The 18,071-nt window shown below is 44.1% G+C and overlaps 1 protein-coding gene across 1 annotated transcript in view; it reads right to left on the bottom strand.

The window, feature by feature from the left end:
- LOC115207302 (acid-sensing ion channel 1-like) overlaps nucleotides 1-18,071 on the bottom strand; it is a 343,093-nt gene that overhangs the window by 229,670 nt on the left and 95,352 nt on the right. The gene's annotated exons all lie outside the window — the stretch shown is intronic.

Genomic DNA, 18,071 nt, shown 5'->3' on the forward strand with positions numbered 1-18,071 from the left:
TTCTGTTGGGGTTATAGACCACCCAGCTGGTATGCTGTGTTCTCTCAGGGTTATATACCACCCAGCTGGTATGCTGTGTTCTGTTGGGGTTATAGACCACCCAGCTGGTATGCTGTGTTCTCTCAGGGTTATATACCACCCAGCTGGTATGCTGTGTTCTGTCAGGGTTATATACCACCCAGCTGGTATGCTGTGTTCTGTCAGGGTTATATACCACCCAGCTGGTATGCTGTGTTCTGTCAGGGTTATATACCACCCAGCTGGTATGCTGTGTTCTGTCAGGGTTATATACCACCCAGCTGGTATGCTGTGTTCTGTCAGGGTTATATACCACCCAGCTGGTATGCTGTGTTCTCTCAGGGTTATATACCACCCAGCTGGTATGCTGTGTTCTGTCAGGGTTATATACCACACAGCTGGTATGCTGTGTTCTGTTGGGGTTATAGGCCTCCCGAGTGGCGCAGCAGTCTAAGGCGCTGCATCGCAGTGTTAGAGGCGTCACTACAGACCTGGGTTCGATCCCATGCGTGTCACAGCTGGCCGGGAGATGCGAGGCAGAGCCGGGATGTCCTTGTCCCATCGCGCTCCAGTGACTCCTCGTGGCATGGTGGGAACATGCATGCTGGTATTTAGGAATTTTCTGTGTTTCTTTTCTCCAAAAGAGCTAAAAATATGGGGTGGCAGGGTAGCCTTGTGGTTAGAGCGTTGGACTAGTAACCAGAATGGTTGCAAGTTCAAATCCCCGAGCTGACAAGGTAAAAATCTGTCGTTTTGCCCCTGAACAAGGCAGTTAACCCACTGTTCCTAGGCTGTCATTGAAAATCTCGATAGCACAATGAAGTTGTGAGCATACCAGACATTCTGTATTATTCTACAACATCATTCTTACTGAATATGGACAATGTGTTGCAGGCAGGTTCCAGAATGTTCTTCAGCTGGTGAACCTCGTCTTGTTTTGGGCAATGGCCGCTAGTTCTCATGAGATCCATGACCTTGGACTCATAGACTATATATACTGTACACTTTGTCTCTTGCCAGCCCCATGCAGTCATTTCCTCTTCAGAGTCAGACGATGTTCAGTTTGCGCTTGTTCTCGGTTGAAAGCTTTCATCCAATGTGTCTACAGTATCTGTACTACTAAAGCTGGTGTGAAGGTCATTATCATTAGCAGCAGGATTAGTCTGTAGGACGTTACTACTTTGTCCCCATCAACACACACTCAAACACGGTTTTATATCCACCCATCCGCCTCGTGTCAATAGATCATCCCCCAGACACCAGTCAGTCACCCACATCATCCCCTCCTTACTAAATGACGCTGCTTTTCTCCAATTTAGACATCAAGCTTTGCATAAACAATCAACTGAGCCTCCATAATACAGATAATTACAGTAGAAGTAGTAGTCTACTTAAAAACACACCCACTATGACAACATCGTGTTCATGCCAAGCTGCAGTATATTATTTTACTCATCATGGGGTCATGGAAGGTTAACAAAGGTGATTTACGCAAATTTCTGGTGCTGAGCTTAATGCAGATGTTGATATGGTCGGAATTTTGTAAATCGAACACGTAGGCCAGGAACGTTAGCCTCTGCAATAGTTAGTTAGCTAGCTAACGGTTAGATACAGTCCGGTAGGCTGTAGCTAACGTAACTTAACGTAGCGACCGTTAGCTTGTAAATCACATCGGCAGATAGCAGCTGGATAATTTCATTGATTTGCTTTGGAATGTCTAGCCAGCTTATTATGAAACCTCTCCAGATTTTGGTTTAGATAAACAAATGTAGTTCGCTAGCTAGCTAACTAAGCTATGTTAGCTCTACTCGACTTCTCAGTAAGGTAAGCAATTAAATGTGTTTGCTTGTAATTTACACATCCAGGTAGTGAGCACCACACCATGACTTTAGTTGTTCTCGACACAAAAACACAAATAAATAGTTAATCGCAGGGTGATGTTCTATGAACGAGTGGCTGGTCCAGTAACTGTAGTTAGCCGTTGACACCCATTCTCAACTGGATCCACCTCGACAGGGGTGGTACTACGTCCTGAAATCGTTATGAATTCTGGTATATTGTGGTTTGCTTACAACCAGGAAATGTGGATGGCCCATTTCTACCAGTGCTGCAGAAATGCTATGTAGTGAAGAAATTCAACACTTTTCTGGACACATATTATATGTTATTAACATATTAATGGACATATATAGTGAAAGAGCAGCAGAGAAATGTCCCTTTAAGGTAAGGGTTAAGGTTTTGTATTAGGGTAAAAGCAAACGAGCGCCTAGCACTGGGATTGAACCCTGGAGCTCGCGGCTTACGCCCATCCGGCATCCCTGTTCACAACGCCCTAGCAAGCCGCGAGCCTACTCGATGGCATTAGCGCTCACCGTTGCCCCTAGCGGCCAGTGATGAAGGCATCTGCTGACATCCTGGGGACCTGGACAAACGTTGACTAGTGCATTAGATCTGGAGTGACCTGGCTGCCAAACTCTTCGTTTGTCATGTTCCCCTTCTTCTCATCTTTCCTCCCTCTCTAGCCCCCCATCTTGTCTGTCTGTAGGTGGCAGTGAGCGAATGACTGAGCTAGATTACTGATGCCAGGGTAGGGAGATTGGTGAGTGTGGTTTCCTGGTTGTAACTGATTGGTGAGTGTGGTTTCCTGGCTGTAACTGATTGGTGAGTGTGTGTTTTCCTGATTGTAACTGATTGGTAAATGTGTGTTTTCCTGATTGTAACTGATTGGTGAATGTGTGTTTTCCTGATTGTAACTGATTGGTCAGTGTGTGTTTTCCTGATTGTTACTGATTGGTAAATGTGTGTTTTCCTGATTGTTACTGATTGGTGAATGTGTGTTTTCCTGATTGTTACTGATTGGTCAGTGTGTGTTTTCCTGATTGTAACTGATTGGTGAATGTGTGTTTTCCTGATTGTAACTGATTGGTCAGTGTGTGTTTTCCTGATTGTAACTGATTGGTGAATGTGTGTTTTCCTGATTGTTACTGATTGGTCAGTGTGTGTTTTCCTGATTGTAACTGATTGGTGAATGTGTGTTTTCCTGATTGTAACTGATTGGTGAATGTGTGTTTTCCTGATTGTAACTGATTGGTCAGTGTGTGTTTTCCTGATTGTAACTGATTGGTGAATGTGTGTTTTCCTGATTGTAACTGATTGGTGAATGTGTGTTTTCCTGATTGTAACTGATTGGTGAATGTGTGTTTTCCTGATTGTAACAGATTGGTAAATGTGTGTTTTCCTGTGTGTACTCCACCTGTCTGTATCTCACAGCACCTCAGGGAAGAACAGAGCAGGTGGAAGCCTTTACGGTACAGTATTATACAGTATGACATTGATGTATTATACTGGGGCTATCGTCTAGTCATTACCCTTTCATCCTGTCATCCATTACCCTTAGGCCGTCACCATTTATCAACACACACACACACACACACACACACACACACACACACACACACACACACACACACACACACACACACACACACACACACATCAGGACAGGTATCTCTGGAGACATGCTAGAGGCTCTAATGGAATTTCTCCACCGTCAGACACAGTGATACACAGTTGCAATATCATAGCCTGCACCTTGTGTGTGTGTGTGTGTTATATATGTGTGTGTGTTATATATGTGTGTGTTATATATGTGTGTGTGTTATATGTGTGTGTGTTATATATGTGTGTGAGTGTTATATATGTGTGTGTGTTATATATGTGTGTGTGTGTTATATATGTGTGTGTGTGTTATATATGTGTGTGAGTGTGTGTGTGTGAGTGTGTGTGTGTTATATATGTGTGTGTGTTATATATGTGTGTGTGTGTGTTATATATGTGTGTGTGTGTTATATATGTGTGTGTGTGTGTTATATATGTGTGTGAGTGTGTGTGTGTGAGTGTGTGTGTGTTATATATGTGTGTGTGTGTTATATATGTGTGTGAGTGTGTGTGTGTGAGTGTGTGTGTGTGTGTTATATATGTGTGTGTGTGTTATATATGTGTGTGAGTATGTGTGTGAGTGTGTGTGTGTTATATATGTGTGTGTGTGTTATATATGTGTGTGAGTGTGTGTGTGAGTGTGTGTGTGTTATATATGTGTGTGTGTGTTATATATGTGTGTGAGTATGTGTGTGAGTGTGTGTGTGTTATATATGTGTGTGTGTGTTATATATGTGTGTGAGTGTTATATATGTGTGTGTGTTATATATGTGTGTGTGTGTTATATATGTGTGTGTGTGTTATATATGTGTGTGTGTGTGTTATATATGTGTGTGACTGTTATATATGTGTGTGTGTGTTATATATGTGTGTGTGTGTTATATATGTGTGTGTCTGTTATATATGTGTGTGTGTGTTATATATGTGTGTGAGTGAGTGTGTGTTATATATGTGTGTGAGTGTGTTATATATGTGTGTGTGTGTTATATATGTGTGTGTGTGTTATATATGTGTGTGTGTGTTATATATGTGTGTGAGTGTGTGTGTGTTATATATGTGTGTGAGTGTGTGTGTGTTATATATGTGTGTGTGTGTTATATACGTGTGTGTGTGTTATATATGTGTGTGAGTGTGTGTGTGTGTTATATATGTGTGTGAGTGTGTGTGTTATATATGTGTGTGAGTGTGTGTGTGTTATATATGTGTGTGAGTATGTGTGTGAGTGTGTGTGTTATATATGTGTGTGAGTGATGCTTTTGAAGTAGTGTTAGTTCTGCCACTGTGGACCACATGGCTTTGAGACACAGAACAGCTGTATGTGTACAGTATCACAGAGGTTACCTGCTTGTGTTGTCTGAGGTCTCTCTTTTTGTTTTGTTGAGATGTCACTCTCGTCATGATGTGTGTTTTGTCCTATATTTATATTGTATTTATTTATTATTATTTTTAATCCCAGGTCCCCGTCCCCATCAAGAGGCCTTTTGGTAGATTCCCACGGGGGACCAGTATGGGGGAAAAAATAAAAAATAAATAAAAATTGTATGAAATGTATGCATTCACTACTGTAAGTCGCTCTGGATAAGAGCGTCTGCTAAATGACTAAAATCTAAAATGTAAAAATGTGGTAGGCCGTCATTATAAATAAGAATTTGTTCTTAACTGACTTACCTAGTTAAATAAAGGTAAAAAAATAAAAAAATATTTATTACCTTTATTTAAACAGGCATGTCAGTTAAGAACAAATTCTTATTCACAATGACGGCCTACTTTAAAAAATATATATATATTTCACCTTTATTTAACCAGGTAGGCTAGTTGAGAACAAGTTCTCATTTACAACTGCGACCTGGCCAAGATAAAGCAAAGCAGTGTGACACAGACAACAACACAGAGTTACACATGGAGTAAACAATAAACAAGCCAATAACACAATAAACAAGTCAATGACACAGTAGAAAAAAAAGAAAGTCTATATACAGTGTTTGCAAAAGCCATGAGGAGGTAGGCAATGAATAGGCCATAGGAGCGAATAATTACAATTTAGCAGATTAACACTGGAGTGATAAATGAACAGATGATGATGTGCAAGTAGAGATACTGGTGTGCAAAAGAGCAGCAAAGTAAATAAAAACAGTATGGGGATTAGGTAGGTAGATTGGGTGGGCAATTTACAGATGGACTATGTACAGCTGCAGCGATCGGTTAGCTGCTCAGATAGCTGATGTTTAAAGTTAGTGAGGGAAATGTAAGTCTCCAGCTTCAGCGATTTTTGCAATTCGTTCCAGTCATTGGCAGCAGAGAACTGGAAGGAAAGGCAGCCAAATGAGGTGTTGGCTTTGGGGATGATCAGTGAGATATACCGGCCAAACGCTAACCCAGACGACGCTGGGCCAATTGTGCGCCGCCCTATGGGACTCCCAATCACGGCCGGATGTAATACAGCCTGGAATTGAACCATGGTCTGGTGTGACGCCTTTAGCACTGAGATGCAGTGCCCTAGACCGCTGCACCACTCCGGAGCCCACATAACTTATACTCTCTCTCTCCTTTCTCACACACACACACACACACAAACACACACACACACACACACACACACACACACACACACACACACACACACACACACACACACACAAACACACACACACACACACACACACACACACACACACAAATACTTGGAAAATGAAAGTACTTTTAAATCCAACGTTTCTGTGAAGTCCTTCAAAAGTAGAACATTGTTATCAAACCATAACAAACTGAAGGTCTCAGTGACTTTTTCTACCACCAGACATAAGCAAGCTACAGGATAAGGCATGGGGCTTGACCAATCCCTGTTTACCCAATAACACCTTCCCTCCAGCCCAAAGATACATTTCTCTCTAAGAGCTGTGTCTCTTTATCAGTGTGTGTGTGTGTGTGTGTGTGTGTATGTCTCAGGTATGGATAATCCTGATTTAACAGGCTCGAGGCAAGTCATTGGACATAGAGGTAACAATAAGAGAGACCCTTCTCTCACAGAAAGCGAGAGCGAGAGAGCGAGAGAGAGGTAAGGTATACCTATGGGCAAACATTAGCTCCTTGCTAACAGAGAACCCTTTATTGCTCTGTCACAATGACCGATTGACCTGCCCTCCAACTCATCCCACTAACACAATAACTGGAGGAGAGTTCACTACAGGATTAATGGACACAACATGTTCCAGGGGAAACCACTTACACAGCACATCTGGATGCATTGCAGGAGGCAAGTTTATACTTCAGAGGGACAATGGAGAGGAAGTATTTGTTGACATAAAATTATATTTCCCACACTAGTGTCACTTGTTTATTTAAGCATATGTTTCGGCCTCATTTGACTGCCAGTGTTTTTATACCATTCAGAGTATTGGGGGAAGAGGAAGTGGGAAGAGAGAGGAGGAAGTTTGAAAAGAGAGGGGAGGAAGTGGGAGAAGAGAGGGAAGAGAGAGGAGGAAGTGGGAGAAGAGAGGGAAGAGAGGGGAGGAAGTGGGAGAAGCGAGGGGAGGAAGTGGGAGAAGTGAGGGGAGGAAGTGGGAGAAGAGAGGGAAGAGAGGGGAGGAAGTGGGAGAAGAGAGGGAAGAGAGGGGAGGAAGTGGGAGAAGCGAGGGAAGAGAGGGGAGGAAGTGGGAGAAGAAAGGGAAGAGAGGGGAGGAAGTGGGAGAAGCAAGGGAAGAGAGGGGAGGAAGTGGGAGAAGAGAGGGAAGAGAAGGGAGGAAGTGGGAAGAGAGGGGAAGAAGTGGGAAAAGAGAGGGGAGGATGTGGCAAAAGAGAGGGAAGAGAAAGGAGGAAGTATTGCAATGTTCTCCTTTATGGACTCCCAGCCAGATCCAAAACACAAATCCTTATTTCAGGAAAAAAACAAAAAAAACATTCACAATAACATTCGGAAAGTATTCAGACCCCTTGACTTTTTCCATATTTTATTAAGCCTTATTCTAAAATGTACTAAATTACTTTTTTTCCTCAACAATCTAGACACAATACCCCATAATGACAAAGCGAAAACAGGTCTTTAGAATTATTTACATAAATAGTCAGACCCTTTCCTATGAGACACGAAATTGAGCTCAGGTGCATCCTGCTTCCATTGATCATCCTTGATGTTTCTACAACTTGATTGGAGTCCACCTGTGGTAAATTCAATTGATTGGACATGATTTGGAAAGGAATTATCTGTAAAGCTCCAAGAAATGATTGTGTCGAGGCACAGATCTGGGGAAGAATACCAAAAAATGTCTGCAGCATCGAAGGTCCCAAACAACACAGTGGCCTCCATCATTCTTAAATAGAAGAAGTTTGGAACCACCAAGACTCTTCCTAGAGCTGGCTGCCCGGCCAAACTGAGCAATCGGGGGAGAAGGACCTTGGTCAGGAGGTCATCAAGAACCCGATGATCACTCTGACACTCTGACTCTGTTGGACAAGTTTCGCTCACAAGCAACAGAAAACAACTCCCATTTAACAACATGATCTATGTGTGGAGTGGAGTGGCCACTCTACCATAAAGGCCTGATTGGTGGAGTGGTTTCCGTCTGGCCACTCTACCATAAAGGCCTGATTGGTGGAGTGGCTTCCGTCTGGCCACTCTACCATAAAGGCCTGATTGGTGGAGTGGTTACCGTCTGGCCACTCTACCATAAAGGCCTGACTGGTGGAGTGGCTTCCGTCTGGCCACTCTACCATAAAGGCCTGATTGGTGGAGTGGTTACCGTCTGGCCACTCTACCATAAAGGCCTGACTGGTGGAGTAACATCGCAGTCCACCAGAACCCTGCTGAAAGGCTGGTCAAAAGCAGGTATAGGCTGCAAAGGTGTAACCGGCAGGGCTCGTTTCGGTTTACCCATCAGCTGGCAAACGTGACAGGATCTACAGTAAACCACAACACCCTGTTTCAGACCAGAAGAAGTTACACAAAATACTGTCATCCATCTTGCTGACCCCAAGATGGCCTATCATACTACCATCGTGAACCAACCTCATTATCTCTTGTTGGAGTGTGACTAGAACAACAATTTGAGATACTCGGGGCCAATTGTTTTGCCATCTCTGTCCAAGTAACCCACACAAACTTCATTATGACACAAAGGGTTCATACAAAATGTTGTTTAGGAGATAAACCAGTCTCAACCAGAGACGTAATGGGCTGGAGGGCTCCCACAAGATGAAACTGATTATTCTCTCTCTCATTTTTTCTGTTTCAACTTAGGACACTGAGAGACAAGGTGTCCTTTCTAAAGACACTAACGACAGTTGGTAGAGCATGGTGTTTGCAACGCCAGCATGGTGTGTGCAACGCCAGGGTTGTGGGTTCGATTCCCACGGGGGGCCAGTACAAAAAAAAAATGAAATGCATGAAATTAAATGTATGTATTCACTACTGTAAGTCGCTCTGGATAAGATTGTCTGCTAAATGACTAAAATCTAAACTGCTGGATATGATGAACCAATTTTCAGCCGATCCTTGTCTTTGGGCACTGGGGAAAAAGACTGAAACCTCGTAGTAGGAGGTGACTTCTCTGAATTGCTTTTTGTGTAGGGATAACTACTGGGTGCTTTGTTTGTGAAGGTAGTTTTATGTGTCAACACAAACTCAACTGCAAGGACTGCAGCTTTCTAAAGAGTGAGATTCTTGTGCTCATTTACGAAGGTAGCCACCCTTTGGTGAAGACCACTCATGAACTGCTTGAGTAGAATGAGTGTCTTTGTCCTCGACCTCTTGAGAACCATACTACTGATCAAAAAGAGCCTAGCGATGACCCTGGTCTGACCCTGGTGATGACCCTAGTCTGAGCCTGGCGATGACCCTGGTCTGAGCCTGGCGATGACCCTGGTCTGAGCCTGGCGATGACCCTGGTCTGAGCCTAGCGATGACCCTGGTCTGACCCTGGCGATGACCCTGGTCTGAGCCTGGCGATGACCCTGGTCTGAGCCTGGCGATGACCCTGGTCTGAGCCTGGCGATGACCCTGGTCTGACCCTGGCGATGACCCTGGTCTGAGCCTAGCGATGACCCTGGTCTGAGCCTAGCGATGACCCTGGTCTGAGCCTAGCGATGACCCTGGTCTGAGCCTAGCGATGACCCTGGTCTCAGCCTAGCGATGACCCTGGTCTGAGCGTAGCGATGACCGTAATAATTAGTGTCAGATCTGTCAGACACAGCTACTGTAGATAATGGACAAGATGCATGATAATACTGTATCTATGAAATGTTTTTTTTTTTTTTTTTTGACATGAAGATTTTCCATGTGCAAGGAACACAAATACCTTTTTACATGCAACTCAAATGCCGTTGACCTGAGGAAGACCTTCTGGTTGAAAAGTCAGATGAGTGCAACAAAGTATTCCAAAAAGCATTCAACAAATATCAGGCCTATTTACCCAGTTTTCCACTTTATTGAAAAGGAGATCCTCAAAGGTCAAAGTTTGACCAGGTGTTCCTCTTCACCACACCTCTGAATAAATACCCATTTAGACCTACAGTCTGTCTAGCCAAGCTTTGAAAACACAACAAAACCCCAGTCTCTCTCTGCCCTTCCCTATTCCTCTAACCTAGCCTCGCCTCATGATTGAGACACAAAGGTTTCAGATGTTACTGAACACACACACAAACACACACACACACACACCCACTAACGTCTGAGCAACAACCTCAGAGGTTACTGAGGATAAATAAATCAACTGAGAAGAGAAAAGTCTTTAAATCAGTCTTGAAATCGACATTGTTTATTTTGGACATTTTTTATTTAAACAATCATAGCAAGGTACTTAATTGTTACCAATAAATTAGTAAATAACTGCATTGAACCTTTAACTCTAGTTACTGATTAACTCTGACAGCACTAATTCAAAATCATCTCTTTGTAGAAATAGTATCTGTTTACATTCATTCCTGAAGCTAACACATTCACACGTTTTCAAATACATTAAAATCATTTTAATGGCTTTGTTTATTAAATATAACAAAAACCAATAGACAGCTAACAATAACAGAAGTTAAAAATAGCTAGCTAGGACAAAACAGAAGGCTAGCTATTGCCCATCACTGAACTAGCGAGCGGTTTGAAATTAGCATGTGACCATTAGATTTACATTTCATAAAAAATTACCTTCTAAAATACATATAATTAGCTTGGTTCATATGTACACATGGAAATGCACTCAATACGAGCCCTCGTTTGTCAAAATTACCCCTCGTTTGTTAAAATAAAACCATTTAAGAGCCAGAACATTTATAGCGGAACACCATCTTGTTGTCATTGACTTGCATACAAAAGTGAGCTAGCTAGCTACTTAGCTTGGCTACACTCATATAAAAACGGGAAAATCTCATTTGCTTCTCACTTGGTCAAAACAATTAATTTCTACATCAAAATGAGCAGAAAACTTAACACAATTTAGTTTAAACATGTTATCTCTAGATTTTTGAAAATGTATTCATGCGTACAAAATTGGAGAACAAGGATAAAACATGAGAAGACAAGGAATGCTTTCTTCTCTGCTCTTTGTACCGGGCGTCTTCCACCTGTCACGGACCAAAGTCCAAAGAAGAGAGGACTGCAGCAGTGCCTATGGCGGCAGAAAGACAAGGACCGGCCCTGGCCATAAGACCGCTAAATAGCTAACTAAGTAGCTAACACAATGGCTACACAGACTATCTGAGTTGACCCTTGCATTTTAGTACTGTGTCTATGCACACTCACAGGGCCCTACACACTCACAGGGCCCTACACACTCACAGGGCCCTACACACTCACAGGGCCCTACGCACTCACAGGGCCCTACACACTCACAGGGCCCTACACACTCACAGGGCCCTGCACACTCACAGGGCCCTACACACTCACAGGGTCTACACACTCACAGGGCCCTACACACTCACAGACCCTACACACTCACAGAACCCAACACACTCACAGGGCCCTACACACTCACAGGGCCCTACACACTCACAGGGCCCGACACACTCACACACACTCACAGGGCCCTACACACTCACAGGGCCCTACACACTCACAGGGCCCTACACACTCACAGGACCCTACACACTCACAGGACCCTACACACTCACAGGACCCAACACACTCACAGGACCCTACACACTCACAGGGCCCTACACACTCACAGGGCCCTACACACTCACAGGGCCCTACACACTCACAGGGCCCTACACACTCACAGGGCCCTACACACTCACAGGACCCAACACACTCACAGGGCCCTACACACTCACAGGACCCAACACACTCACAGGGCCCTACACACTCACAGGACCCAACACACTCACAGGGCCCTACACACTCACAGGACCCAACACACTCACAGGGCCCTACACACTCACAGGACCCAACACACTCACAGGGCCCTACACACTCACAGGACCCAACACACTCACAGGGCCCTACACACTCACAGGACCCAACACACTCACAGGGCCCTAGACACTCACACACACTGTCACTCCAACACACAAACACTCACTTTATAATTTGTTCACTCACACATAATATGCACTTACATTTATACTGACTCTACACACCCTCACACCCACTCACATACAATCATCATATATGCCGTTGCTACTCTGTTTATCATATATCCGGATGCCCAGATCCTATACATATCTACCTCCATCCCTCCAGTATATCTGTCTCCTTCCCCCTATACATATCTACCTCCATCACTCCAGTATCCCTGTCCCCTTACCCCTATACATATCTACCTCCATCACTCCAGTATCCCTGTCCCCTTACCCCTATACATATCTACCTCTATCACTCCAGTATCCCTGTCCCCCTATACACATCTACCTCCATTCCTCCAGTATCCCTGTCTCCTTCCCCCTATACATATCTACCTCTATCACTCCAGTATCCCTGTCCCCCTATACACATCTACCTCCATTCCTCCAGTATCCCTGACCCCTTCCCCCTATACATATCTACCTCTATCACTCCAGTATCCCTGTCTCCTTCCCCCTATACATATCTACCTCCATCACTCCAGTATCCCTGTCCCCTTCCCCCTATACATATCTACCTCCATCACTCCAGTATCCCTGTCCCCTTCCCCCTATACATATCTACCTCCATCACTCCAGTATCCCTGTCTCCTTCCCCCTATACATATCTACCTCCATCACTCCAGTATCCCTGTCCCCTTCCCCCTATACATATCTACCTCCATCACTCCAGTATCCCTGTCCCCTATACATATCTACCTCCATCACTCCAGTATCCCTGTCTCCTTCCCCCTATACATATCTCCCTCCATCCCTCCAGTATCCCTGTCCCCTATACATATCTACCTCCATCACTCCAGTATCCCTGTCTCCTTCCCCCATACATATCTACCTCCATCACTCCAGTATCCCTGTCTCCTTCCCCCTATACATATCTACCTCCATCACTCCAGTATCCCTGTTCCCTTACCCCTATACATATCTACCTCCATCACTCCAGTATCCCTGTCCCCTATACATATCTACCTCCATCACTCCAGTATCCCTGTCTCCTTCCCCCATACATATCTACCTCCATCACTCCAGTATCCCTGTCCCCTTCCCCCTATACATATCTACCTCCATCACTCCAGTATCCCTGTCTCCTTCCCCCATACATATCTACCTCCATCACTCCAGTATCCCTGTCCCCTTCCCCCTATACATATCTACCTCCATCACTCCAGTATCCCTGTCACCTTCCCCCTATACATATCTACCTCCATCACTCCAGTATCCCTGTCCCCTATACATATCTACCTCCATCACTCCAGTATCCCTGTCTCCTTCCCCCTATACATATCTCCCTCCATCACTCCAGTATCCCTGTCTCCTTCCCCCTATACATATCTACCTCCATCACTCCAGTATCCCTGTCTCCTTCCCCCTATACATATCTACCTCCATCACTCCAGTATCCCTGTCCCCTTCCCCCTATACATATCTACCTCCATCACTCCAGTATCCCTGTCCCCTATACATATCTACCTCCATCACTCCAGTATCCTGTCCCCTTCCCCCTATACATATCTACCTCCATCACTCCAGTATCCCTGTCCCCTATACATATCTACCTCCATCACTCCAGTATCCCTGTCTCCTTCCCCCTATACATATCTACCTCTATCACTCCAGTATCCCTGTCCCCTATACATATCTACCTCCATCACTCCAGTATCCCTGTCCCCTTCCCCCTATACATATCTACCTCCATCACTCCAGTATCCCTGTCCCCTTCCCCCTATACATATCTACCTCCATCACTCCAGTATCCCTGTCCCCTATACATATCTACCTCCATCACTCCAGTATCCCTGTTCCCTTACCCCTATACATATCTACCTCCATCACTCCAGTATCCCTGTCTCCTTCCCCCTATACATATCTACCTCCATCACTCCAGTATCCCTGTTCCCTTTCCCTATACATATCTACCTCCATCACTCCAGTATCCCTGTCCCCTATACATATCTACCTCCATCACTCCAGTATCCCTGTCTCCTTCCCCCTATACATATCTACTTCCATCACTCCAGTATCCCTGTCCCCTTACCCCTATACATATCTACCTCCATCACTCCAGTATCCCTGTTCCCTTACCCCTATACATATCTACCTCCATCACTCCAGTATCCCTGTCCCCTATACATATCTACCTCCATCACTCCAGTATCCCTGTCTCCTTCCCCCTATACATATCTACCTCCATCACTCCAGTATCCCTGTCCCCTTACCCCTATACATATCTACCTCCATCACTCCAGTATCCCTGTCTCCTTACCCCTATACATATCTACCTCCATCACTCCAGTATCCCTGTCCCCTTACCCCTATACATATCTACCTCCATCACTCCAGTATCCCTGTCTCCTTCCCCCTATACATATCTACCTCCATCACTCCAGTATCCCTGTCTCCTTCCCCCTATACATATCTACCTCTATCACTCCAGTATCCCTGTCTCCTATACATATCTACCTCTATCACTCCAGTATCCCTGTCTCCTTACCCCTATACATATCTACCTCCATCACTCCAGTATCTCTGTTCCCTTACCCCTATACATATCTACCTCCATCACTCCAGTATCCCTGTCCCCTTCCCCCTATACATATCTACCTCTATCACTCCAGTATCCCTGTCCCCTTACCCCTATACATATCTACCTCCATCACTCCAGTATCCCTGCACATTATAAATATGGTACTGGAACTGACCCTGCATATAGTCACCTTACCCTTAGAGAGAGAGAGAGAGAGAGAGAGAGAGAGAGAGAGAGAGAGAGAGACAGAAAGCGAGGGGGACGAGGAGAGAGAAGCAGTGATCCCTGTCTGGACTAATCTTCTGGACCGTAATGAAGTCCAATCTGTGAACACACTGTGGTCTCATCTCCCTGGGCTTCCATCTGTATGACACAGACACACTAGGTGCATGAGGGAGAGGGAGAGGGAGAGGGGGAAGGAGAGGGAGAGGGAGAGGGGGAAGAAGAGGGAGAAGGGGGAAGGAGTGGGAGAGGGAGAGGGGGAAGGAGAGGGAGTGGGAGAGGGAGTGGGAGAGTGAGAGGGAGAGGGAGAGGAGGAAGGAGAGGGAGTGGGAGAGGGGACGGTCTCCCTTTTAAAGTCTTTGTCTGGAAGATGTGAAACACTTCCTTGTTCACTTTTCAAAGATGTCATTGGCCAGACGGAAGCCACTCCACCAATCAGGCCTTCATGGTAGAGTGGCCAGACGGCATTTAACCAACAGCACTGAGAGCAGAAAGTAGCAGAGTCCTCTTGTGTGGTGTGGCCTATCATCTAGGTTATATTCACCTGTCTCTCTCCTCAGTACTACAGTACTTTCTAGAGGTTAACATCAAAACAGTGGCACACTGTTATATTATCACAGTCCTGTCCTCACTACTTCCTCTTGAAAAGTTTAGTAAAATGTTACATTTTTAAATATGTGACTTCTAATGAAGAGTAGACAACCGCCTTTATGTTGAATTAAAGTCAATAATATTCTCCATCTAGTGTAATGATCCTAATCGGTCTGGGTACAGAGAGGTAAAGGCGAGAAGCCATTCCTCTCATTCGCCAATGATTACCATGTCACGGCTGTTATAAGGATTGAACCAAAATGCAGCATCGTCGTTGTTCCACATATTTATTTAAACGTGAAACTGAAAATGCACTAACAAAACACTGAAGGGGAAAAACAACAAACCGTGACACAGGAGGAACATACAGACCCACAAAAGATAATCACCCACAAACAACATGCAGAAACACCCCTACTAAATATGACCTCCAATTAGAGGCAACGAGGACCAGCTGCCTCCAACCCAATAAACCCCAACCTAGAAATAGACAAACCAGAACTACAACATAGAAATAGAAAACATAGAACAAACAAAAAAAACACCCCCTGTCACGCCCTGACCACTCTACCATAGAAAATAACAACTTATATTGGTCAGGACGTGACATCCCAAGAGAGATGCCATCACCTATATAATGGCTGTGAGGGATGAAGTCTGGTGTCATCTACCTACCAAATGGTGCTCTCTTCTCCTCTCCTGGACTCACAATTTACCTGGTTCTGCATTTACTGTATCTGGGTCTGATTAGGTATAACACAGCATCTATAAGACACTGGGTCTGATTAGGTATAACACAGCATCTATAAGGCACTGGGTCTGATTAGGTATAACACAGCATCTATAAGGCACTGGGTCTGATTAGGTAAAACACAGCATCTAAGGCACTGGGTCTGATTAGGTATAACACAGCATCTATAAGACACTGGGTCTGATTAGGTAAAACACAGCATCTATAAGGCACTGGGTCTGATTAGGTATAACACAGCATCTATAAGGCACTGGGTCTGGTTAGGTATAACACAGCATCTATAAGACACTGGGTCTGATTAGGTATAACACAGCATCTATAAGACACTGGGTCTGATTAGGTATAACACAGCATCTATAGTAGGTAGTAGATACAGCACCTATAATCTAAAAGGTGTTTGAACAACAACATCAGATCTCTGTCCAGCCGGAGAGACAAACAGAGAAAACTGACAATTAACTAAAAACCCAACAGCACCAAATAAGTTCCTACAGAGAAACAGACCACATGCTAAAGGCATAATAACACTGATGAGCTTCCTCTATCATTTCAGCATTCAGTATCGTTATATATAATAACATAATAATTGCCCAGGCACTCTTTGCTGCTATTATGACGTCATAAAGGGGAGATTATGACGTCAATAAGACAGTAGAAAGAAGAAACCAGGTCATTAAAAAAATGAAGTTATTTATTTATTTAACTCGGTTAAGAACAAATTCTTATTTTACAATGACGGTCTACACCAGCCAAACCCAGACGACACTGGGCCAATTGTGCGCTGCCCTTTGGGCCTCCGAATCACGGCTGGTTGTGATTAGAGGTCGACCGATTATGATTTTTCAACGCCGATACCGATATCGATTACTGGAGGAACAAAAAAAGCTGATAGCAGCTTTTTTTTAATATATATATATATATATATATATATATATATATATATATATATATATTTGAAATAATGACAATTACAACAATACTGAATGAACAATGAACTCTTATATTGATTTTAAGGAAGGCAAAATATGTTTATGGTTAGGTAAATTCGTGCAACGATTGTGCTTTTTTCGCGAATGCGCCTTTGTTAAATCATCTCCAGTTTGGCAAAGTAGGCTGTGATTCAATGATAAATTAACAGGCATCGCATTGATTATATGCAACGCAGGACAATCAACTATGTGTAGTTAACTAGTGATTATGTGAAGATTGATTGGTTTTTATAAGATACGTTTAATGATAGCTAGCAACTTACTTTGGCTCCCTGCTGCACTCGAGTAACAGGTGGCCAGCCTGCCACACAGTTTCCTCGTGGAATGCAATTTAATCGGACATAATTGGCGTCCAAAAATGCTGATTACCGATTGTTATGAAAACTTGAAATCGGCCCTAATTAATTAGCCATGCCGATTAATCGGTCGACCTCTAGTTGTGATACAGCCTGGAATCAAACCAGGATGTCTGTAGTGATGCCTCAAGCACACTGAGATGCAGTGTCTTAGACTGCTGTGCCACTCAAGAGCCGCGAGTAAGGAGAGAACACAACACAACACCATTCCAAGACCACTCTACTCATCGGAAGCCAGAAGCCGGAATGAAACAAGGCACTTGAAGAGTGATGGGGGGATGGACACAGTTACATATCTCAATATTATTTTGAATCGAAGTATCGATGTAAAAAAAAGAAAATAATGTTGCTAGGTGAGCATTAGCTAGCTGTAGTCAGCTGTACCTTCGTAAAAAACTCTGTATTTTTCATCAAATAACTTGTGCTACAACTTCTTTTTAAATCCTGAGGACAAAAGGAGGACATCCATCTCTGCAGCACTAAACCAATCCGGCCTTTATGGTAGAGTGGCCACTCCTCAGTAAAAGGAACATGACAGCCTGCTTGGAGTTTGCCAAAAGACACCTAAAGACTCTCAAAAGATGAAAAACAACATTCTCTGGTCTGATGAAAGCAAGCTTGAACTCATTGACCTGAATGCCAAG

The sequence above is a fragment of the Salmo trutta genome, chromosome 14 (genome assembly GCF_901001165.1).
Source record: "Salmo trutta chromosome 14, fSalTru1.1, whole genome shotgun sequence".
Taxonomy (NCBI): domain Eukaryota; kingdom Metazoa; phylum Chordata; class Actinopteri; order Salmoniformes; family Salmonidae; genus Salmo; species Salmo trutta.